The sequence below is a fragment of the Somniosus microcephalus genome, unplaced genomic scaffold (genome assembly GCF_052327205.1).
Source record: "Somniosus microcephalus isolate GS21.2 unplaced genomic scaffold, FLI_Smic_1.0 unresolved_chr2, whole genome shotgun sequence".
In the NCBI taxonomy this organism is placed as follows: Eukaryota; Metazoa; Chordata; class Chondrichthyes; order Squaliformes; family Somniosidae; genus Somniosus; species Somniosus microcephalus.
The window spans coordinates 23434749-23459300 of NW_028225180.1; the positions used below are offsets into that span (position 1 = coordinate 23434749).

General features: G+C 47.0%; 1 non-coding gene across 1 annotated transcript; it reads left to right on the forward strand.

The window, feature by feature from the left end:
- Window positions 1-22126: 22126 nt before the first annotated feature.
- Window positions 22127-22199, forward strand: trnat-ugu (transfer RNA threonine (anticodon UGU)). The gene has a single exon. It is a non-coding gene; the product is annotated as a tRNA-Thr (tRNA).
- Window positions 22200-24552: the final 2353 nt, after the last annotated feature.

Below are 24552 nucleotides of genomic sequence, written 5' to 3' on the forward strand. Positions count from 1 at the left end.
AGGATATTACCCCCTATCCCGTGATTTTTTATCTTGAGCAATAATCTTTTGTGTGGCACCTTGTCAAATGCCTTTTGGAAGTCTAAATACACTACGTCCACTGGTTCCCCTTTATCCACCCTGTATGTTACTTCCTCAAAAAACTCAAGCAAATTTGTTAAACATGACTTCCCCTTCATGAAACCATGCTGAGTTTGCCCTATTAAATTGTGTTTATCCAAATGTCCCGTTACTGTCTCCTTAATAATGGACTCTAACATTTTACCAACCACAGATGTTAGGCTAACAGGTCTATAGTTTCCAGCCTTCTGCCTACTACCCTTTTTAAATAATGGTGTTACATGAGCAGTTTTCCAATCTGCCGGGACCTTTGCTGAGTCCAGTGAGTTTTGGAAAATTATTACCAATGCATCCACAATCCCTACCGCTACTTCCCTCAAGACCCTGGGATGCAAGCCATCAGGTCCAGGGGATTTATCCGCCTTGAGTCCCATTATTTTACCAAGTACCACTTCCTTAGTGATTTTAATTGTATTTAGTTCCTCCCCCCCTAGAGCCCCCTCTTTGTCCAGTGTTGGGATATTCTTAGTGTCCTCTACTGTAAAGACTGATACAAAATAATTGTTCAGTGTTTTTGCCATCTCCATGTTTCCCACCATTAATTTCCCGGTCTCATCCTCTAAGGGACCAACATTTACTTTAGCCACCCTTTTTCTTTTTATATAACTATAGAAACTTTTACTGTCTGTTTTTATATTTTTTGCTAATTTACTTTCATAATCTATCTTCCCTTTCTTAATCAATCTTTTTGTTATTTTTTGCTGTCTTTTAAAGACTCCCCAATCTTCCATCCTCCCACTAGATTTGGCTACCTTATATGCCCTTGTTTTTAGTCGGATACTATCCTTAATTACTTTACTTAGCCACGGATGGCTATCTTTTCTTTTACACCCTTTTTTCCTCAGTGGAATATATTTTTTTTGGAAGTTGTAAAATAACTCCTTAAATGTACACCACTGGTCATGTACCGTCTTACCCTTTAATCTATTTTCCCAGTCCACTCTCATTAATTCCGCTCTCATACCTTCATAGTCTCCTTTATTCAAGCTCAGCACGCTTGTTTGAGATCCAACCTTCTCACCCTCTAATTGAATATGGAACTCAACCATGTTATGGTCACTCATTCCAAGGGGATCCTTTACTAGGACATTTTTAATTAATCCTGTCTCATTACACAGGACCAAATCTAAGGTTGCTTGCCCCCTGGTCGGTTCAGTTACATACTGCTCAAGAAACCCATCTCTAATACACTCAATGAACTCTTCCTCAAGGCTGCTCTGCCCAATTTGATTTGTCCAGTTAATATGATAATTAAAATCCCCCATAATTATAGCTGTTCCCTTATTACAAGCCTCAACTATTTCCTGATTAATACTCCGTCCAACAGAGTTACAACTGTTCGGAGGCCTATAGACTACACCCACTAGTGTTTTTTTCCCCTTATTATTCCTTACCTCCACCCAAACTGTTTCACTATCGTGCTCCTTTGACCCAATATCATTTCTCTGTATTATAGTGATTCCTTCCTTTATTAACATAGCCACCCCACCTCCTCTCCCTTCCTGCCTGTCCTTCCTGATTGTTAAATAACCTGGTATGTTTAATTCCCAGTCATGGTCACCCTGCAGCCATGTTTCTGTAATGGCCACAAGATCATACCCATATGTCATTATTTGTGCCGTTAACTCATTCATTTTGTTATGAATGCTACGTGCATTCAGATAAAGAACTTTCAAATATGTTTTGTAACACTTAGTTCCTGTTTTTTCCCTTTTTAGTACTTTACTTTTTACTCCATACCTTCTGTCCCTTCCTGACACATTCTGTTTTTTAATTCCCCCACTGCTACCTAAGTCTATGACCTTCTCTGTTGTCATTTCTATGATTTGCTCTCTAGAAACCTCCCCCCCACTCGTTATTGAACCAGGGTTAGTCCCCTGGCTTGATGGTAACGGTAGAGTGAGGGATACGCCGGGCCATGAGTTTGCAGATTGTGGTGGAATACAATTCTGCTGCTGCTGATGGCCCACAGCGCCTCATGGATGCCCAGTTTTTAGCTGCTAAATCTGGTCTGAATCTATCCCATTTAGCACGGTGGTAGTGCTACACAACACGATGGAGTGTGTCCTCAGTGTGAAGATGGGACTTCGTCTCCACAATGACTGTGCGGTGGTCACTGCTACCAATGCTATCATGGACAGATGCATCTGCGACAGGTAGATTGGTGAGGACGAGATCAAGTAGGTTTTTCCCTCGTGCTGGTTCTCTCACCACCTGTCGCAGGCCCAGACTGGCAGTTATATCCTTCAGGACTCTGCCACCTCACTCAGTAGTGGTGATACCGAGCTACTCTTGGTGATGGACATTGAAGTCCCCAACCCAGAGGACATTCTGTGCCCTTGCTACCCTCAGTGCTTCTTCCAAGTGGTGTTCAACATGGAGGAGTACTGATTCATCAGCTGAGGGAGGGCGGTAGGTGGTAATCAGCAGGAGGTTTCCTTGCCCATGCTTGACCTGAAGCCATGAGACTTCATGGGGTCCAGAGTCTGTTGAGGACTCCCAGGGCCACTCCTTCCTGACTGTATACCGCTGTACCGCCACCTCTGGTGGGTCTGTCCTGCCGGTGGGACAGGACATACCCCGGAATGGTGATGGAGGAGTCTGGGATATTGGCTGAAAGGTCTGATTCTGTGAGTATGTCAGGATGTTGCTTGACTAGTCTGTGGGACAGCTCTTCCAATTTTGACACAATTCCCCAGGTGTTATAATGAGCAGGACTTTGCAGGGTTGACTGGGCTGTCTGTGCCTTGGTCGTGTCCGAAGCTGGTGCCAAGGTTGATGCCGTTTGGTCTTTTCCTTTTTATTCTCATTATTGTTTCTCGTAGACATTTGTTACAACTGAGTGGCTTTCTAGGCCATTTCAGAGGGCAGTTAAGAGTCAACCACATTGCTGTGGGTCTGGAGTCACATACCGGCCAGACCGGGTAAGGGTGGCAGATTTCCTTCGCTAAAGGACATTAGTGAACCAGATGGGCTTTTCCGACAATCTGGTATTTTCATGGGCCCTAATGGGCCTTCAATAACCACAAAAGTAGAAGTTATAGACTTTAACAAGTTGGCTTTTAATCACTAAGATCAGAGCTAACATCTCAACACGCCGACTGGTTCACAGGAATGAGTCATACAGATCCTGGGACCTTTATGTAAGAGAAGTCAGGGGCGGAGCCAAGAGCCAAGACCTGGAACCTCCCAGGTTATTCGGGAAAGAGGAAGTGAAACTATACACAGTGGGGGAGGGTAATATACATGAGTGCAAAACGAATACAGGATCAAGACAAACAGATTTCATTACAACTACGAGATGGAGGACCACCATTATTGGGACGTGAATGGATCCGAAGACTACAATTGGATTGGCATTCCATTCTGGCACTAACTGTGACTGACAAAAAAGATGATGACGTCGCACCTGGACGTCTGTCACAAATTCTATCTCATGCAGAAGAGGTGTTCCAACAAGGACTTGGGACTCTAAAAGGAGTAAAGGCAACCATAAAGATTGAGGATAAAGCAACCCCAAAATTTTTAAAGGCCATACGCGATACGCCCAGCTGTGGAAGCTGAACTGGAGAGTCTGGAGCGTTCGGGGGTGCTGTCTAAGGTGGACTGGAGCGAATGGGCCACACCCATCATTCCTGTAATGAAGACAGCATTGAGCAGCACGCCTGGGGAGCCAAGGAAGGTTCGCATCTGTGGGGACTTCAAGGTGACTGTGAACCCAGTCCTGCACACAGTACAGTATCCGCTTCCGTGGATAGAAGATGTTTTCGCCTCACTATCTGGAGGGAAACGTTTTACAAAGATTGACCTGGCTCAAGCATATCTACAAATGGAGGTGGAAGAAGCATCTAGGAAATACCTCATGATAAACACTCACAAAGGCCTTTACCAGTACAATCGACTGGTATTTGGGGTAGCACCGGCCCCGGCTATGTGGCAGAGGGCAATGGAACAAGTCCTGCAAGGGATCCCGGGGACCCAGTGTTATTTGGACGACATCCTGGTTACGGGCGAAAATGACAATGAACACCTTGCCAACCTGGAACAGGTGCTCACGAGGTTGCAGGAATATGGGCTACGAGCCAACCGTCCCAAATGCGAGTTCTTCAAGAGACAAATCTCGTATTGTGGCCACATGATTGATGAGGAAGGGATGCATAAGTCGCCGGACAAGATTGAGGCTGTAGTCAAGGCTCCAGCACCAGAAAATGTGTCGCAACTGAGGTCATTCCTCGGGTTGGTGAACTACAACAATAAGTTCTTGCCAAATTTATCTACAATTCTGCACCCACTGTATGACCTCCTTCAAACTGGTGTAACATGGAAATGGAGTGATGAGTGTAAGCGTGCCTTTCAGGACTGTAAATGCCAAATCACTTCAAAAGGAGTATTGGCCCACGACAACCCAACACTACCGATTCGGTTGGCATGTGATGCGTCACCTTACGGCATTGGAGCGGTGCTGTTACACAAATTCCGTGACGGCTCAGAGAGGCCAATTGCCTTTGCATCGCACTCGCTAACCTCAGCTGAGCATAACTACGCCCAGATTGACAGGGAGGCCCTCAGCCTGGTGTGGGGGGTGAAGACATTCAATCACTATCTGCACGGGCAGAAATTCACCCTACTGACTGATCATCAACCCCTGGTCTCAATTTTTAATCCAAAGAAGGGCGTTCCGGTGATGACGGCACAACGGCTGCAAAGATGGTCACTTTTTCTAGGGGCACATCAGTATGACATAGAGTACAAAGGTACAAAACAACATGGAAATGCTGATGGGCTGTCGCGCCCACCGTTGCCTATGGCGGAAGAAGCAGCTGCAGTGGACCCTGTGGAGATATTCCATGCGACCATAGTCGAATGTTTGCCTGTTACAAACGCAAGTATTGAGAAGGAAACCCGAAATGACCCAACACTCTCTCAGGTCTATGATTTGACGGTGAAGGGATGGCCAGCATATGGCGACTCACTGTTGCCAGCATTCTCGCCAAGGAGGGAACAGCTGTCAGTGTGCCGGGGAACCTTGATGTGTGGATCCCGAGTGGTAATTCCACCCAAGTTGAGAGATAGAGTACTCAATGAGCTTCACGAGGGTCATCTGGGAGGGGTAAAAATGAAAAGCCTAGCTAGGGCGTTTGTGTGGTGGCCGGGAATCGATAAAGAAATCAAGGATATAACCAAGAGATGCACAGGATGCCAGAAGGTCCAAAACGCTCCACCACAGGCCCGCTACATCCATGGGAGTTGCCCTCATCTCCATGGCAACGGGTACACATTGATTTCGCTGGTCCATTTATGGACTCAATGTTTCTAATCGCTGTTGACGCCCATTCGAAGTGGCCAGAGGTCATTAAAATGTCCTCCACCACCACGGAGAAAACTATTGCAGTCCTAAGGACCATCTTCGCAAGGAATGTTTTGCCAGAACAGATCTGTTCCGACAATGGCCCACAGTTTGTGTCTGAGGATTTCTGGAGGTTCCTGAAGAATAATGGGGTGAAACATTACACATCTGCCCCATATCATCCAGCCACAAATGGATTGGCTGAGAGGTTTGTTTTATGACATACCACTGTAACACAAGGTGGATAACTTCCTGTTTGCTTACCAGAATGCGACACATGCAGTAACCAACCAAACTCCAGCCGGACTGTTTTTCAACCGGAGACTAAGATGTCACTTGGATTTGCTCAAACCAAACATAAGACGAGATGTTGAGGATAAGCAGTTCCAGCACATAAATGAGAAGCCAACCAGGAGCTTCAAGATAGGGCAACCAGTCTTGGCCCGCGACTACCGAACAGAAAAATGGCAGCCAGGCACGATATGCACACAGCAGGGACCACTAATGTACACAGTGGACGTTGGAGAGAGCATCGTGAGATGCCATGCTCACCAGATTCTAGAGTCACAGGAACAAGCCAAACCTGTACCACAAGCATGTGTACCTGGTAATGAGCACGAAGTACAGATTGTGTCTACCTCAGAAGCCAGGGTATTGGAAGCTGACGAACCAACCAATGACAATGAGCCAGAATTGACTCCACCGCCAGAACAGGATACTCGAGAAAGGCGCTATCCAGTCCGGATCAGGAAGCCTCCTCAAAGACTGAACTTATAAATGACAATTTCAGTTGATGTATATATTACAGAGAAAATTGTAATTGTAATTAGTTATTATTTAGTTGTTAAATGAATGTTATGTACTGTTTATCTAAAAGGGGAGGAATTGTTGTGTATGTACCTTTAAGGGAATAACTGGTCTTAGGCTGCAGTACCGGCAGTGACCACCCTTCTATAAATGGCCCTAGCAGGCTTCTGTAGTTTCAGTTTCAAGCTGCCTCTTGTTCAGTAAAGTACCTGTTAAACTGTTCTCCCGAAGTCTGTGTAATTTTGAGGAGCGAAATTTACAGGGGAGAGAGGGAGAGGGGGAGCGAGAGCAAGGGGGGTGAGAGAGAGAGGGGGAGAGACAGAGAGGGGGAGAGAGAGAGAGTGACAGAGAGAGAGTGGGAGGGGGGTTTAGAGAGAGAATGAGTGTGAGAGAGGGGAGAGAGAGAGTGAGGGGAGAGAGAGAGAGAGAAGGGGAGGGAGAGGGGGAGAGAAAGGGGGCTCTGTGTTCAGTGCGGGCCCTGTGTTCAGTGCGGGCCCTGTGTTCAGTGCGGGCTCTGTGTTCAGTGCGGGCCCTGTGTTCAGTGCGGGCCCTGTGTTCAGTGCGGGCCCTGTGCTCAGTGCGGGCCCTGTGATCCGTGAGTGCCCTGTGTTCAGTGCGGGCCCTCTGTTCAGTGTGGGCCCTCTGTTCAGTGCGGGCCCTGTGTTCAGTGAGTGCCCCGTGTTCAGTGAGTGCCCTGTGTTCAGTGAGTGCCCTGTGTTCAGTGAGTGCCCTGTTTTCAGTTCGGGCCCTGTGTTCAGTGCGGGCCCTGTGTTCAGTCTAGGCCCTGTGTTCAGTGAGGGCCCTGTTATCGGTGAGGGCCCTGTGTTCAGTGCGGACCCTGTGTTCAATGCAGGCCCTGTGTTCAGTGCGGGCCCTGTGTTCAGTGCAGGCCCTGTGTTCAGTGCGAGCCCTGTGTTCAGTGCGATCCCTGTGTTCGGTGCGGGCCCTCTGTTCCACGCTGGCCCTGTGTTCAGCGCTGGCCCTGTGTTCAATGCGGGCCCTGTGTTCATTGCAGGCCCTGTGTTCAGTGCGGGCCCTGTTTTCAGTGCGGGCCCTGTGTTCAGTGCGGGCCCTGTGTTCAGTGCGGGCCCTGTGTTCAGTGCGGGCCCTGTGCTCAGTGCGGGCCCTGTGTTCAGTGTGGGCCCTGTGTTCAGTGCGGGCCCTGCGCTCAGTCTAGGCCCTGTGTTCAGTGCGGGCCCGGTTTTCAGTGCGGGCCCGGTGTTCCGTGTTGGCCCAGTGTTCACTGCGGGCCCAGTGTTCAGTACGGACCTTGTGTTCAGTGCGAGCTCTGTGTTCAGTGAGGGCCCTGTGTTCAGTGTGGGCCCTGTGTTCAGTGAGGGCCCTGTGTTTAGTGCGGGCCATGTGTTCAGTGGGGGCCCTGTGTTCACTGCGGGCCCTGTGTTCAGTACGGCCCCTGTGTTCAGTGCGGGTCCTGTGTTCAGTGCGGGTCCTGTGTTCAGTGCGGGACCTGTGTTCAGTGAGGGTCCTGTGTTCAGTGCGGGCCCTGTGTTCAGTGCGGGCCCTGTGTTCAGTGGGGGCCCTGTGTTCACTGCGGGCCCTGTGTTCAGCACGGGCCCTGTGTTCAGTGCGAGCTCAGTGTTCAGTGAGCGCCCTATGTTCAGTGCGGGCCCTGTGTTCACTGCGGGCACTGTGTTCACTGCGGGCCCTGTGTTCAGTACGGGCCCTGTCTTCAGTGCGCGCCCTGTCTTCAGTGCGAGCCCTGTGATCAGTGCAGTCCCTGTGTTCAGTGTGGGCCCTGTGTTCAGTGCGGGCCTTGTGTTCATTACGGCCCCTTTGTTCAGTGCAGGACTTGTGTTCAGTGCAGGCCTTGTGTTCAGTGCGAGCTCTGTGTTCAGTGAGTGCCCTTTGTTCAGTGCAGGCCCTGTGTTCAGTGTGGGCCCTGTGTTCAGTGCGGGCCCTGCGTTCAGTGCGGGCCTTGTGTTCTGTGTGAGCCCTGTGTTCAGTGCGGACCCGAAACGTTGACTGTATAATTTCTCTCCACGGATGTTGCCTGGCCTGCTCAGTTTTTCCATCCTTTTCTGTTGTTATTTCGCATTTCCAGCATCTGCAGTATTTTGCTATTGAGAGTGTAACTGAGTTGCCTTGGGACGTTTTAGTACGTGAACGTTTCTCTATTGTTGTTGAGAGGTGACTATTGAAGAGCCTGAGGCAGGTATCGGGGGATGAGACACAATCTGAGTGGTGAACTGCGCCCTGCCTCATTCTTCAAACGCACAGCACTAACTGGAGTGAGAAGCAATCCAGTGCAGGTGGCTCCATAGCTCAGGGGTTAGAGCACTGGTCTTGTTAAAGCAGGGGTTGTGAGTTCAAATCTCCCTGGTGCCTCTGCAAATTTGTTAATTCACAGCATGTTTACTTTTACGTATGAAACAGCTCCGAGACCAACACCAGAACAGGCTCTCTCTCTCGTCCCAATCTCCACCTCTCCCTCTTCTTCCATTCAATTCCCCTGTACTCCCCCTTTTTGCCTGTTTCTCTCTTCCTTACTGTTAAGTCTGTGTGTCCCAGTTATGCTTATGATCAATCACTGGACACAGACCACAAGAATAACTTTAACAGGTCTTTACTATTTGGAGGTCAGGGCTGAACTGCCCAGCAAGTCCCTACACAACGTTTATATACTGGTGTGGTCACCACCGGTATTACAGTATACAGCAGCCAAGAAAAAGTAGTACATCTCTTAAGGTAGTTCTCTTAAGGTGGAACAGGTTACATACACCACAATCCTCCCTTTTTAGCTTAACAGTTATATCCCCATTTAACATAACATAATAACATATAGATATATATCTATACAACTTCATGCAAAACAGTTCAAAGATTCAGTCTCTGAGGAGGCCTCCTGATTCAAGTTGGATAACGCCTTTCAGGGGTCTCTGATTCTCGTTGCTGGGGTGACTCATCTAGTTGATTTCTTATGGATTGGACATCATCCTCAGGTACATTCACTTCTGAGGTAGATGCTTCAGGTTCACTAACTTCTTCCACGGTTGTCTCTGCCGTAACCCTGGGTTCGACCCTTGTTCTCGATTCTACCAGTTGGTCAGCATGACGCCGTATTACATTTTCACCAATATCTACCGTGTACATCAGGGGTCCTTGTCTGGCCCGAATTGTTCCAGATTGCCATTTCTCGTTTTTATAGTCCCGGGCTAACACTGGTTGTCCTATTTCGAAACTCCGAGTGGTCTTGTTATTTATATGCTGGAACTGTTTGTTTTCAACTTCCCTCCGCACATTTGGTTTTAACAAGTCCAACCTGGACCGCAACCTCCTGTTATAGAACATCATGGCAGGACTTTGGTTTGTCACTGCATGAGTGGCGTTTCGATATGCCAGTAGGAATTTGTCCACCTTGTGTTGTAGTGGAATCTGATCTTCGCTCATGGCCTTTATTGCTTTTTTGAACGTTTGTATAAATCTCTCGGCCAACCCGTTTGTAGCCGGATGATATGGGGCAGAGGTATAATGTTTCACCCCATTCTTCTTCATGAATTTCTGGAATTCTTCTGACACGAACTGCGGTCCGTTGTCTGAACATACTTGTTCTGGCAATCCATTTCTTGCAAATATCGTTCTTAGCACCGCGATCGTCTTTTCCGAGGTAGTGGTAGTCATCTTAATCACTTCTGGCCATTTAGAATGTGCGTCCACCGCAATTAAAAACATGGAGTCCATGAAAGGACCAGCAAAGTCAATATGTACACGTTGCCATGGGGTTGAAGGCCATTCCCATGGATGCAGCGGTGCAATCGGAGGTGCATTTTGCACTTTTTGGCACCCTGAGCAGCTTTTCGTCAGATCCTCTATCTGTTGGTTGATACCCGGCCACCACACATAAGCCCTAGCAAGGCTTTTCATCTTGACTCCCTCCAGATGACCTTCATGCAGTTCCTTTAGAACTCTCTCTCTTAACTTAGGAGGAATAATCACCCTTGTTCCATACATCAATGTTCCTTGACAGACGGACAGCTGTTCTTGTCTTGCTGAGAATGCCGGTAACAGTGGATCACCATGTGCTGGCCATCCCTTCACTGTCACTTCGTAGACCCGGGACAGTGTCGGGTCGTTCCTGGTTTCTCTTTCAATACTTGCATTGGTGACTGGTAAACATTCGATGATGGTCGAGTGAAATAACTCAACAGGGTCAACCGTCGGTGCCTCCTCCTCTGTAGGTAGTGGCAGGCACGACAGCCCATCAGCATTACCATGCTGCTTTGTACCTTTGAATTCGATCTGATATTGATGTGCCCCTCGGAAAAGGGACCATCTCTGGAGTCTATGTGCTGTCATCACCGAAACACCCTTCTTAGGGTTAAAAATGGATACCAACGGCTGGTGGTCTGTCAGAAGCGTAAACTTTTGGCCCTGCAGGTAATGATTAAACTTCTTTACTCCCCACACAAGGCTGAGAGCCTCCCTATCTATCTGAGCATAGTTGCGCTCAGCGGAGGTCAATGATCTGGATGCGAACGCAACTGGCCTCTCCAGGCCATTTGGCAACTTGTGTGAGAGTACTGCCCCAATACCATATGGAGAAGCATCACAAGCCAAACGAATAGGCAGCGTTGGGTTGAAGTGAGCCAACACTTCCTCTGAGGTGATTGCTAAGTCTGTGTGTTATAGTGAGAATTACTACACAGACCACAAGAGTAAATTCAACAGGTCTTTACTGGTTGGAGGTCGGACTATACTGAATACAATATTATTACACTGTGCTTATATACCGGTGTGGTCACCACCGGTATTACGTATACAGCAGCCAAAGAAAGTAGTACCTTTCTTAAGGTGGACCAGGCTTAAGTTCTCTTAAGGTGGAACAGGTTACATACACCACAGTGATCAATGCCTTGCTTTTGCGAAAGGCCCTCTTACAGTCCTCACTCCACTTCCATGGTACTCCCTTCTGCAAAAGAGCGTTCAGCGGGTGCAGCACCGTGGATAAATTTGGCAGAAACTTATGGTAATAGTTAATCAACCCTAGGAACGACCTCAACTGGGATACATTATCCGGAGCGGGAGCCTTCACAACAGCTTCGATCTTGTCAGGAGAATTATGAAGCCCCTCCTGGTCAATGACATGACCACAGTACGAGATCCGCTTCTGAAAGAACTCACATTTCTGGCGATTAACTCGAAGTCCATATTCTTTCAATCTGGTGAGCATCAGTTCCAAATTTGCAAGGTGTTCCTCGTCATCATCTCCTGTAATCAGAATATCGTCCAGGTAACATTGTGTGCCTGGAATTCCCTGTAATACCTGCTCCATGGCCCTCTGCCAAATTGCTGGAGCTGATGCCACTCCAAAAACCAGTCTATTATACCGGTACAAGCCTCTATGTGTGTTGATCGTGAGATACTGGCGTGACTCTTCCTCAACTTCCATCTGTAAGTACACCTGCGCCAGGTCTATCTTGCTGAAGTGTTTCCCACCAGACAACGAAGCGAAGATATCCTCAATCCGCGGAAGCGGATACTGCACCGTGTGAAGCACCGGATTAACAGTGATCTTGAAATCTCCACAGATGCGAACCTTCCCCGGTTCCCCCGGCTTGTTGCTCGATGAACGCTTCATGACGGGGACAATGGGCGTGGCCCACTCACTCCAGTCTACCTTAGACAGTACTCCTGAACATTCTAGCCCTTCCAGCTCAGCTTCCACAGCAGGTCATATCGCATAAGGTACCGGTCTGGCTTTAAAAAAGTTCGGGTTTGCATGTTCTTCAACCTTGATGTTTGCCGTAATTCCTCTCAGTGTTCCCAGTCCCTGTTGGAACACCTCTTTAGCATCGTCCAATATTCTGGACAATCGTTTAGGTTTGACATCTTTTGTACCGGAATCTACCGTTATTGCTTTTAAGGAATGCCAGTCCATATTTATTTTCCTAATCCACTCCCGTCCCAGTAGTGGTGGACCTCCCTCAGGTAGCACATATAAGTCCATTCCTCGGCTTTCTTTGCCCTTGTGGACCACCTTTACCTCTATCTTCCCGATGGGGTATACTCTTCGCCCCGTGTATGTTTTCAATACAATCTCCGTATCCCGTAGGGGAATATGTGGGAATAACCTTTTGTAATCTTGCTTATTCATGACCGTCAATGCCGATCCAGTGTCCAATTCCATCTTCACTTGGACTCCTGCTATCTGAAGTGTGACCCAGATTGTTTGGAGGTCTGCTTCATTACCAACATTGTGTACTCTTCGACTACCCAGTTCATTACTGCTGGAGTCTGAATTTGACTTCTGTTCATTCGAACTGTTCTCTGTCACCTTGTGTACCTTTCTGTACTTTTCCTGTGGTGACTTTTTGTTGCTGGTCTTCTTTCCTGACCGGCATACTTTAGCTATGTGACCAAGCCTGCCACATTTTCTGCATTCCTGCTTTTTGAACCAGCACTGGTTCTGATCGTGCGTTGTCTTTCCACAACGATAACATTTTACTGTACCCAAGACCATTTGATTGGTGCTGAGTTCCGGTGACCGTAGCTGCATTTCCGCAGTGCCTCTCGCTGCGGCTTCATGCGATGCTGCAATAGTGACAGCTTTATCAAGCGTAAGATCATTCTCCTCAAGCAGTCGCTTTTGTGTTCCTTCTTTTAACAATCCACACACAAATTTATCTCTCAGCGCATGTGCTAGTCCTGTTCCAAACTGACAGTACTTTGATAGCTTACGCAGTTCAATTAAAAATTCAGCGTTGCTTTCGTCTTTCAGCTGCATTCTTCTGTAAAATTTAAATCGTTCCGCTATCACCAGCGGCGTGGGGTTTAAATGATTTTTCAGGACAGTAACAATATTCGCGAAAGTCTGATCCGCCGGTTTATCTGGTGATAGAAGGTGCTTCAATAGCCCGTATATCTTTGCACCCATTGAGCATAATAAGGTTAGTGCTTTCTCATCATCTGGTACCTTATTTGCTTTACAATAAACATCCATGCGTTCTACATACGTGGTCCAATCTTCGATATCGCTATCAAAGGTATTAATGTTCCCATGTTTAGGCATCCTTGCAAGATTTTAAATTTTTCTTTTTCTCAAAATGGCGGCTTCCCGCGCTTGTCTTCTTCCCCCGCCTACTAAAATGGCGGCTTCCCGCGCTTGGCGGTCTTTCCCGCGCTCGTCTTCTTCCCCCGCCGACTACAATGGTGTATTCCCGCGTTTGCCTTCTTCCCCCGCTGGCTGCAATGGCGGTTGCCGTGCTGCTGCCGTTCTCGCCTCCCCAGCGGTTCTCAATTCGCCGACGCTGCTTTACTCCCCCGCGGTTCCCGTGGGCATTCACGCTTCCCCTGCTGTTGCGCCTCTCAGCCCCGCATGCAGCCCGGTCCTTTACACTGGCTGCGTTCGAGTTCTCCGCGGCTCTCGTGCCTTAAGCTGCCCCAGTCGCTGCGCCCGTCGGCCTCGATTGCAGCCCGGCCCTTTTCACCGGCCGTGGTCGAGTTCTCCGCCCTTTTTCCTCCGTTTTCCCTCCCCCACTCCACAGTCAACGCGGCCGACTTTCTGCTCGTGGTGCTGATCAGCTTACCCACCACCGTGGTAGAAGGGATGATCACTGCCTGTCGCTGATGGAGGGCTTCATGGTCAGAATTTTTCTTTTTAACCCGGGTTCTCGATGCCTCCCGTGCGATGGTGCTCAGCAGGATGATGAGGGCGGATGCCCCTTCTCGACGCCCGTTCTGAGGACGAAGCTGCCTTGGATGTAAAACTGCCGCAGGGTAAGATCGGACTCGTCGCCACTGTTAAGTCTGTGTGTCCCAGTTATGCTTATTATAAATCACTGGACACAGGCCACAAGAATAACTTTTAACAGGTCTTTACTATTCGGAGGTCAGGGCTGAACTGCCCAGCAAATCCCTACACAATGTTTATATACCGGTGTGGTCACCACCGGTATTACAGTATACAGCAGCCAAGAGAAAGTAGTACATCTCTTAAGGTAGTTCTCTTAAGGTGGAACAGGTTACATACACCACACTTACCGCTCTCTCTCTCCCCTTCACCCTCTCTCTACACATCCCCCTCGGAATATTCCCCCTCTCTCACATTCACCCCCTCTCTCTACCATTTCACCACGTCCCTTCCTCCTGCTCTTTCCCCTTTCCTCTCTCTTTCCCCCTCTCACTCTGTCCTTTCCTCTTGGGGAGAGTAGAAGGAGGATGGGGAGAGAAGAGGCGAAAGGGAGAGAGAGGGTGTAGGGGAGAGATAGTGTTGGTGTAGTGGAGAGAGTGAAGGAGATAGAGAGAGGGGAAGGAGAGAGTGTGTGGGTGAAGGGGAGATAGAGGGGAAGTGGAGAGATGGAAGGAGAGAAGCGGAATGGGACAGAGAGAGGTAGAAACATAGAAGATAGGAGCAGGAGTAGGCCATTCGGCCCCTCGAGCCTGCTCCGCCATTCAATGAGATCATGGCTGATCTCCCAACTCAGTACCCGGTCCCTGCTTTCTCCCCAGATCCCTTTAGCCTTAAGAAATATATCTAACTCCTTCTTGAATATAGTTAATGAATTGGCCTCAACTGCCTTCTGTGGTAGAGAATTCCACAGGTTCACCACTCTCTGGGTGAAGAAATTCCTCCGCATCTCAGCCCTAAATGGCTTACCCCTTATCTTTAGACTGTGACCCCTGGTTCTGGACTCCCCCACCATCAGGAACATCCTTCCTGCATCTAGTCTTTCTAGTCCTGTTAGAAATTTATAAGTTCAATGAGGTCCACCTCTCATTCTTCTAAACTCCAGCAAGTATAAGCCCAATCGACCCAATCTCTCCTTATACGTCATTCCTGCCATCCCAGGTATCAGTCTGGTAAATCTTCGCTGCACTCCCTCCATGGCAAGAACATCCTTCCTCAGATAAGGCGACCAAAACTGCACACAATGCTCAAGGTGTGGTCTCACCAAGGCCCTGTACAACTGTAGCAAGACATCTTTGCTCCTGTACTCGAACCCTCTCACTACGAAGGCCAACATACCATTTGCCTTCTTAACCGCCTGCTGCACCTGCATGCTTACCTTCAGAGACTGGTGCACAAGGACACCCAGATCTCGTTGCACTTCCCCTTCTCCCAATCGATTGCCGTTCAGATAATAATCTGCCTTCCTGTTTTTACCACCGGAGTGGATAACCTCGCATTTATCCACATTACACTGCATCTGCCATGCATCTGCCCAATCACCCAACCTGTCCAAATCATACTGGAGTTTCTCGGCATCCTCCTCAAAGCACACACGCCCACTAGCTTTGTGTCATCTGCAAACTTGGAGATATTACATCTAGTTCCCTCGTCTAGATCATTAATATATATTGTGAATAGCTGGGTTCCTAGGACTGATCCCTGCGGTACCCCACTTGTCACTGCCTGCCACTCGGAAAACGACCCGTTTATTCCAACTCTTTGCTTTCTGTCTGCCAACCAGTTCTCTATCCAAGTCAGTACTTTGCCCCAATCCCATGTGCCTTACATTTACATGCTAATCTCTTATGCGGGACCTTATCGAAAGCCTTCTGAAAGTCCAAATACACCACATCCACTGGTTCTCCCTTATCTTTTCTACCAGTTACATCCTCAAATAATTCCAGTAGATTAGTCAAGATTAGTCAAGCATGATTTACCTTTTGTAAATCCATGTTGCCTTTGTCCGATCCTGTCACTGTTTTCCAAGTGCTATTCAATTACATCTTTTATAATGGACTCTAGCATTTTCCCCACTACCTCTACAAATTTAGCTTCTGTTTCTAAACTCACTGTTAATTCACAGCATGTTTACTTTTAAGTATGAAACAGCTCCGAGCCCAACCCGAGAACAGGCTCTCTCTCCCTTCCCCACCTCCACCTCCCCCTCTCCTTCTGTTCAATTCCCCTGAACTCCCACTCTTTGCCTCTCTCTCCTCCTTACCCCTCTCTCTCTCTCCCCTTCACCCTCTCTCTACACATCCCTCTTCACTCTCTCTCTCCCTCCGCCTCTCTCTCACCTTCCCCACCTACCCTTCCCCTCCTCTCTCTACACTTTCCCCGCTCTCTCAGCACTTCCCTTCCTCCTACTCTCTCCCCTTTCCTCTCTCTTTCCCCCTCTCACTCTGTCCTTTCCTCTTGGGGAGAGTAGAAGGAGGGAGAGAGAAAAGGGAAGGGGAGAGAGTGTGGGTGAAGTGGAGAGAGGGACGGAGATAGAGGGAGGGGAAGGGGAGAGAGTGTGGGTGAAGTGGAGAGAGGGAAGGAGATAGAGGGAGGGGAAGGGGAGAGAGTGTGGGTGAAGTGGAGAGGGAAGGCAATAGAGGGAGAGGAAGTGGAGAGATGGAAGGAGAGAGGCAGAATGGGAGAGAGAGTTAAGCAGAGAGACAGAGTGAAAAGAAGAGAGAGGGAGAAGAGAGGAGGGAGGGAGAGCGAGGGGAAGGGGAGAGAGAAAGTGAGAGAGCGAGTGCAAGTCAGAGAGAGGGAGAGAGAAAGTAAGAGAGAGAAAAAGAGAAAGTGAGAGAGAGAATGTGAGAGAGAAAGTGAGAGTGTTAAAGAAAGAGAGAGAAACTCAGAGAAGGAGAGAGAGAGAGAGAAAGAGAGAGTGAAAGTGAGAGAGTGTAAAAAGAGCAAGAGAGAAAGAGAGAGACAGTGAGAGAGAGTGAGAAAGGGAGAGAGAGAAAGTGATAGAGAATGTGATAGAGAAAGTAAGAGTAATAAAGCAAGAGAGATAGAATGTGAGTGAGAGAGAAAGTGTGCGAGAGAGAGAATGAGAAAGTGAGAGCAAGAGAGATAGAGAGAAAGGGATGGACGGAGAGAAAATGAGAGAGATAGAAAGTGAGAGAGTGAAAGAGAGAGAAAGAGAGAGGAGGTAGCGAAAGTGAGAGAGAGAAATTGAGTGGGAGAGAAAGTGAGAGAGAGAAAGTGAGAGAGAAAAAGATAGAGAGAAAGTGAGAGAGAGAAAATGAGAGAGAGAAACAGAGAGAGAGAGAGAGAAAGAGAGTGTGAGAGCGAAAAAGAGAGAGAAAGTGAGAGAGGGAGAGCAAGTGAGAGAACAATTGAGATAGTCAATGCGAGAGAGAGAAAGTGAGAGAGAAAGTGAGAGAGAGATAGAGAAAGTGAGGTAGAGAAAAATTGAGAGAAACTGAGAGAAAGAGAGAGAGAAAGTGACAGAGAAATTGAGAGAGAGAAAGAGAGAGGAGAGAGAGAAACTGAGAGAGAGAGAGAGAGAGAACAAGTGAGAGAGAGAGAGGTAAAATGAGAGTGAGAAACAGAGAGAAAGTGAGAGACACAGAGAAAAAGAGAAAGAGGTAGAAAGGGAGTGACAGAGAGTGACAGAAAGATAGAGAGAAAGATAGAGAGAGAGTGGTAGAGACACAAAGAGGGAGAAATATAGAAAGAAGGAGGCAGAGAGACTGAGAGAGAGATAGAGTGTAACTGAGTTGCCTTGGGACGTTTTAGCATGGGAAAGTTGCTCTATTGTAGTAGTGATGTGACTATTGAAGAGCCTGAGGCAGGTATCGGGGGATGAGACACAATCTGAGTGGTGAACTGCGCCCTGCCTCATTCTTCAAACACACGGCACTATTCAATTCAATTCAATTCAAATCACTTTATTGGCATGATGACAAGGTACATCTTATGTTGCCAGAGCATCGAAAAACATTCATGGTTGAACACATAAACACTGATCTATCCATACAGTGTAGAAACAGATATATCCCTGAGTGTATAAACATACATTCATATAATTTGTATATACTCTTTTCTTATATTTAGTGGTTGTCCCTCTGTTTATGGCAAGCTGTAACATAGTGTGCCGCTAAGGTTACACAATTTCTCTCTTCCCCTAGTAGGTATGGGAGTTTTTGGTCGTCATTCAAATTTCTGAATTCCGGGCATATTTTTGTGAATTTTGGGTAGAAATTCTCCCTTATGCCCTGATATTTTCTACAAGCTGTGAGGAAGTGCATCTCTGTCTCCAGCACACCCTGTCTGCAATGAGAACATATCCTGTCCTCTCTTGGTAGCCGGGTCTGCCTGTGTCTACCTTTTTCGATCGCCAGGCTATGTTCACTAAGTCTGTGCATTGTCAAGGTTTTTCTCAGTTTGCTATCCTTTACCATGGTCAGGTAATCAGCCATGTTGTGTTGCACTAACTGGAATGAGAAACAATCCTGCATCGGTGGGTCCATAGCTCAGGGGTTAGAGCAGTGGTCTTGTATACCAGGAGTCGTGAGTTCAAATTTCACTGGGGCCTCTGTAAATTTAGGCTCTGTTTCTGAACTCGCCATTAATCCACTGCATGTTTTCTTTTAAGTATGAAACAGTTCAGAGACCATCCCAAGAACAGGTTCTCACTCCCCTCCCCCTCTCCTTCCATTCAAATCCCCTGTTCTCCCCTTCACCCTCTCTCTACACATTCCCCTCTCTCTCTCACCTTCTTCACCTCCTCTCTCTACCCTTCCCCTTCTCACTCTGTCCTTTCCTCTTGGGGAGACAAGAAGGCGGATGGGGAGAGGGAGAGTAAAGGGAAGGAGAGAGACTGTGGGTGAAGGGCCAGAGATAGAGAGAGGGGAAGGAGAGAGAGTGTGGGGAAAGGGATAGAGAGAGGGGAAGGAGAGAGAGTGTGGGGAAAGGGATAGAGAGAGGGGAAGGAGAGAGAGTGTGGGGAAAGAGATAGAGAGAGGGGAAGGGGAGAGATTGTGGGAAAAGGGATAGAGAGAGGGGAAGGAGAGAGACTGTGGGGAAAGGAGAGACAGGGAAGGAGAAGGAGAGAAAGACGGAAGCAAAGAGGAGAGAGAAAGAGATCACCAGAGATGGTGTAAACATGGCCATAGAGGATATAAATATGATCTTCCATGAGGCAGCTGTAAAAGCCGACCTTGTGAAACAGAAGAGGAAGCGTCACAAAAGACAAAATAAAAATAAGAAATGGTTTGACCACGAATGCAAAAATGCCAGAAAAGACCTGAGAAAAATATCAAACCAAAAGCATCGCCAACCAAACAATCCGGACCTACGTACTAGATAAAATGAAACCCTCAAAAGATATAAACACACCATTAGGAACAAAACACAAAACTATACCCACAAAATACTCGAAGAAATTGAAAACTCCACCAATCCAAAACAATTCTGGGAAATGTGGAATAACCTGAGTACAACACAATTGCAAGCATTACCAATCCAAGATGGCGACATCTGGAGAACACATTTTGAAAACCTCTACAAAGACATCCCAATAAACGATACAAACCCAAGTCAACATCAGGTCACAGAAAAACTCCACACATTAGAAGCAACAATTAAAGACAACCAAAACCCTCTAGACTCCCCAATCACATGGAAAGAACTGGCCACAAAAACAAAATCTCTCCACCTAAAGAAAGCCTGTGGCCCAGACAACATCAAAAATGAAATGCTCAAGTTCAGCAATATGGAGATGAAGGGTGCGGTACTCAAATTATTCAACATCATATTACGTTCAGGCTGTTTTCCCGATATCTGGTGCCAAGGACTAATCTCCCCCATATATAAAAGTGGAAACAAATCAGACCCAAATAACTACCACGGCATCTGTGTCAACAGTTGTCTAGGGAAGTTATTCTGCAGTATTCTAAATAGTAGATTACTTGATTTTCTTAACAAACATAATATCCTCAGAAAAAACCAAATAGGCTTCCTTCCAAAACACCGCACCGCCGACCATATCTATACCCTTAACACCCTCATTGAAAAACATATACACCAAACAAAAAATGGGAAAATATTTGCCTGTTTCATCGACTTCAAGAAAGCCTTTGACTCTATATGGCACGAAGGGCTCTATTATAAACTTCTTCAGTGTGGAATAGGGTCAAAGTCTATGACCTTATCAAATCAATGTATCTGAAAAACAAATGCGGGGTCAAAATTGGAGACAAACGCACCGATTTCTTCACCCAGAGAAGAGGCGTCCGGCAGGGCTGCAATTTGAGCCCAACCCTGTTCAACATATACATAAATGAATTAGCAGACATGCTGGAGCAAAGCGAGTCACCAGGTCTCCATCTCCTGGATGGAGAAGTGAAATCCCTGTTCTATGCGGACGACCTGGTTCTGCTGTCTCCCACAGAACAGGGATTACAGCAACAACTAGACCTACTCGACAAATACTGCCAAAATTGGGCTCTAACAGTAAATCTAAAGAAAACCAACATCATGATTTTTCAAAAAAGGCCCAGATGTCAGGAAAACAAATACCAGTTTACCCTCAGTGATACCACTATAGGACACACTATGAGCTACACCTACCTTGGTCTAACTATTACAGCATCAGGGAGCTTCAGCATAGCAGTGAATGCACTAAAAGAAAAAGCCCGAAGAGCCCTATATGCAATAAAAAGAAAATTCTACAACATCCAAATCCCAATCAAAATCTGGCTCAAAATATTTGACAGCATAATCCTGCCCATTGCACTGTACGGTAGTGAACTATGGGGCCCGCTAAATCACCAAAGCTACACTAAATGGGAAAAACACACAATAGAAGCCCTACATGCAGAATTCTGCTGAAGCATCCTTCGCACCCAAAGAAAAACGGCAACAAATGCAGGCAGAGCCGAACTAGGCAGATACCCACTGATAATAAACATCCAAAAACGAGCACTAAACTTCCTAAATCACCTCAAATCTAGCTCCCCAGACACCCTTCATTTCAAAGCCTTTCAGACCCAAGAGCTAAACCCAGAAAAGAGTCCCCTGAGTCAGCTGCTACTGAAACTAAGTACTCAGCCGGACCCTGACCAGCCCCAGACCAACACAGCCGTCCAAACACCAATCCGAGTGAACCAAATCATTAAACAATGCAAAGGAACCTACCTGGAACATTGGAACAAAATAACCGAAAGCCAAAGCAGATTAGAATGTTACCGGGCCCTAAAAGGAGAATATAAACTGGCAGACTACCTCACGACCATCAGAGACACAAAACAGAGACAGACCCTCACCAGGTACAGACTAAGCGACCACCAACTGGAAATTGAAAAAGGCAGATACAAGAAATCCTGGCAGCCTAGAGAGAATAGAATATGCGATCAATGTCTGGCCGGCGAGGTTGAAACAGAAATGCATTTCCTCCTAAAATGCGAAAAATTCAACACATCAAGAAACATATTATTCAACAAGCTAAGCCAAACAACCCCAGATTTCAAGGAATTGGATGACCTGTCAAAATTGAGATTAGTCCTAGGAGAAGGAGACAGACCATACCTTGGGGCCAAATATGTAACAACATGTCACAACCTGAGGACTGTTTAAAATTAAGACTGTTTAAAATTAATATTGAACGTACCAAATGAAGTACAAAGACTGTTTAAAATTAATATTGTTTAAAAGTAATATTGTAAATACCCAACAAATGTCAAATCGATTGACACCTACAGAATGTTGGAAAACTGTACCTTTTTGCTATGTAAGCTTTGGCAATATGGTTCTCTGTAAACTTTCATGCCAATAAAGCATTTGAATTGAATTGAATTGAGAGAGGAGGTAGTGAGAGAGAGAAAGTGACAGAGAGGAGAGAGAGACAAAGTGAGTGAGACAGAAACAGAGAAAAAGAGAGAGATAGAAAGGGAGTGACAGAAAGATAGAGAGAGAGTGGTAGAGACACAAAGAGGGAGAAATATAGAAAGAAGGAGGCAGAGAGACTGAGAGAGAGAGAGAGTGGACCTGAGTTGCCTTGGGACGTTTTAGTACGTGAAAGTTGCTCTATTGTTGTTGAGAGGTGACTATTGAAGAGCCTGAGGCAGGTATCGGGGGATGAGACACAATCTGAGTGGTGAACTGCGCCCTGCCTCATTCTTCAAACGCACAGCACTAACTGGAATGAGAAATACTCCAGTGCAGGTGGCTCCATAGCTCAGGGGTTAGAGCACTGGTCTTGTAAACCAGGGGTCGTGAGTTCAAATCTCACTGGTGCCTCTGCAAATTTGTTAATTCACAGCATATTTACTTTTAAGTGTGAAACAGCTCCAAGACCAACACGAGAAAAGGCTCCATCTCCACCTCTCCCTCTTCCATTCAATTCCCCTGTACTCCCTCTCTTTGCCTGGCTCTCTCTCACCACATCTCTCCCCTTTCCTCTCTCACTCTGTCCTTTCCTCTTGGGGAGAGTAGAAGTAGGAGGATGGGGAGAGAAGAGATGAAGGGAAGGAGAGAGAGAGAGGGGAAGTGGACAGCTGGAAGCAGGGAGGCAAGAAGAGGGAGGGAGAATGAGGGGAAAGGGAGAGAGAGGCAGAAGTGGGAGTTGGAGAGGGGGGATGCTGAGAGCGGCAAGGTGAGATAGAGCGAGGGGAAGAAGGGGAGAGAGAGGCAGATGGAGGAGGGGGAAATGAAACAGGGGAACAAAGTGGGGAAGGAAGGGAAGGGAAGGAGATAGAGGCAAGAGGGAGTGACAGAGTTAGGAGGGAAGAGAAGAATGAAGGGAAGGGGTGAGAGGGAAGGAGATAGAGGAAGTGTAGGGGTTTGCAAAATTCCCTATTTTCCTTGAAGATCGGGAAATATTGGTCCACATCGTTGTTGAAGAATTATGTGTTTTGAAATGCCGCTGGGTTGGATCAATGTTTTTAAAGCATACTCAGAGCCACGAAAGACTGCTCTGAGATGGACAGCACATGGACAACACCGGAATCGAGGAGTTCTGTGGAAATATTCGCACACATTAAGACAGTACATTTGATTTGAATTTGTGCCCTTGAGCCTGGTCAATCACAAAAAGGTTTTCAAATGGCCGTCAGAAAGCATTGGCCAAGAACAGTGCGGCTTGGAAAAGCAGCTGGTACAGCTTGTGATGTGTCTGTGTGAAAGACCTGTCAATCAAACCAGGGAGTTTCCCTTTCGTGGAGAGGCAAGGTTTGTTTATACGAAACTGCAGGATGTTGATTTACTTACGGGATTAGCCCACTTGAACCGAAACCGCAGAACAATTGGCTTCTATTTACACAGAAATCCAAACCCATTCAAAGCACTTACACACAATAGATACATCTAAACTCAGGAAAAGGACTTTTGATATGCAACAGTTTAGGAATGAATGGGTTTTTGAATCACCCAATTCTAAACAATAAGGCAGTTGGATTCCCTTTTGTTTTAGCCCAGGTGAACTCTGGATGTGGGCGGGTACACTTCAGCCCCAGAGTGCAGACACATTAAATCAGTCACTTTGAATCAGCCAGTCATGGCTTTCTTTTGTGTATTGGAACTTTTGGGCGCGAATTTTGCACACAGACCTTTTTCAGTGCCAAACAGGAGTTGGCAGGATATAAAAGATAGCTCCTGAGAAGCGATCTCTCTCTCTTACTTCGCTGGACCACAGGTGAGCAGGGTTTCTGACTCCTCAGCAAGTCAGCCTAGTCAGGAGTTGGGGGGGGGGTGATTTAGGGGAAATTGCTAAGATTGTTTAATCAACATTGTAGCCATCAATCCCTCGTTTTTGCCGTCTGCCTTCCCCCATTTAAGCAATTTTACTGTAATTACTGTGTTCATGTGGTGTAGTTTAAATTTGATTACAGTTTCTTTAGTTTAATAAAGTTTGACTTTCTCACACCCAGACCAGTTGTCCGCTTTTAATATATCATTAATTATAAGTCCATCAGTCAGAACTAGAAGGTGGGGTAGCGATTCGAAACCGCTGTTTGAATTGGTTTAAGGGTAGCAGGCAAAGGCTGCTGACCAGGTAAATTACCGTAAACCAGGTAAAAGGTTGGCATTGGTCAGGGTGCGGGCAAAGCTGCCTGACCAGGCAAATTACCGTAAACCAGTTAAAAGATGCTCCCCTACAGAAGGAGAGAGGTGGAAGGGGGCAAGAGACAGAGTGAGAATGGGAGAGAGCGGGAAAGTGGAGAGTGTGAGAGAATAGATGAGAGAAGGGCGGATGGAGGAAGAGCAATGAGACTGAGGAAGGGCGAAGGGGAGAGAGAGAAAAAGTAACAGAGAGGGAGAGAGAAAGAGAGAGAAAGTGAGAGCGCCACAGAGAAAAAGAGAAAGAGCTAGAAAGGGACAGAGAGTGACAGAAAGATAGAGGGAGTGGTGGAGACACAAAGAGGGAGAAATATAGAAAGAAGGAGGCAGAGAGACTGAGAGAGAGATGAGTGTAACTGAGTTGCCTTGGGACGTTTTAATACGTGAAAGTTGCTCTATTGTTGTTGAAAGGCGACTATTGAAGAGCCAGAGGCAGATATCGGGGGATGAGACACAATCTGAGTGGTGAACTGCGCCCTGCCTCATTCTTCAAAAACACAGCACTAACTGGAATGAGCAACATTCCTCTGTAGGT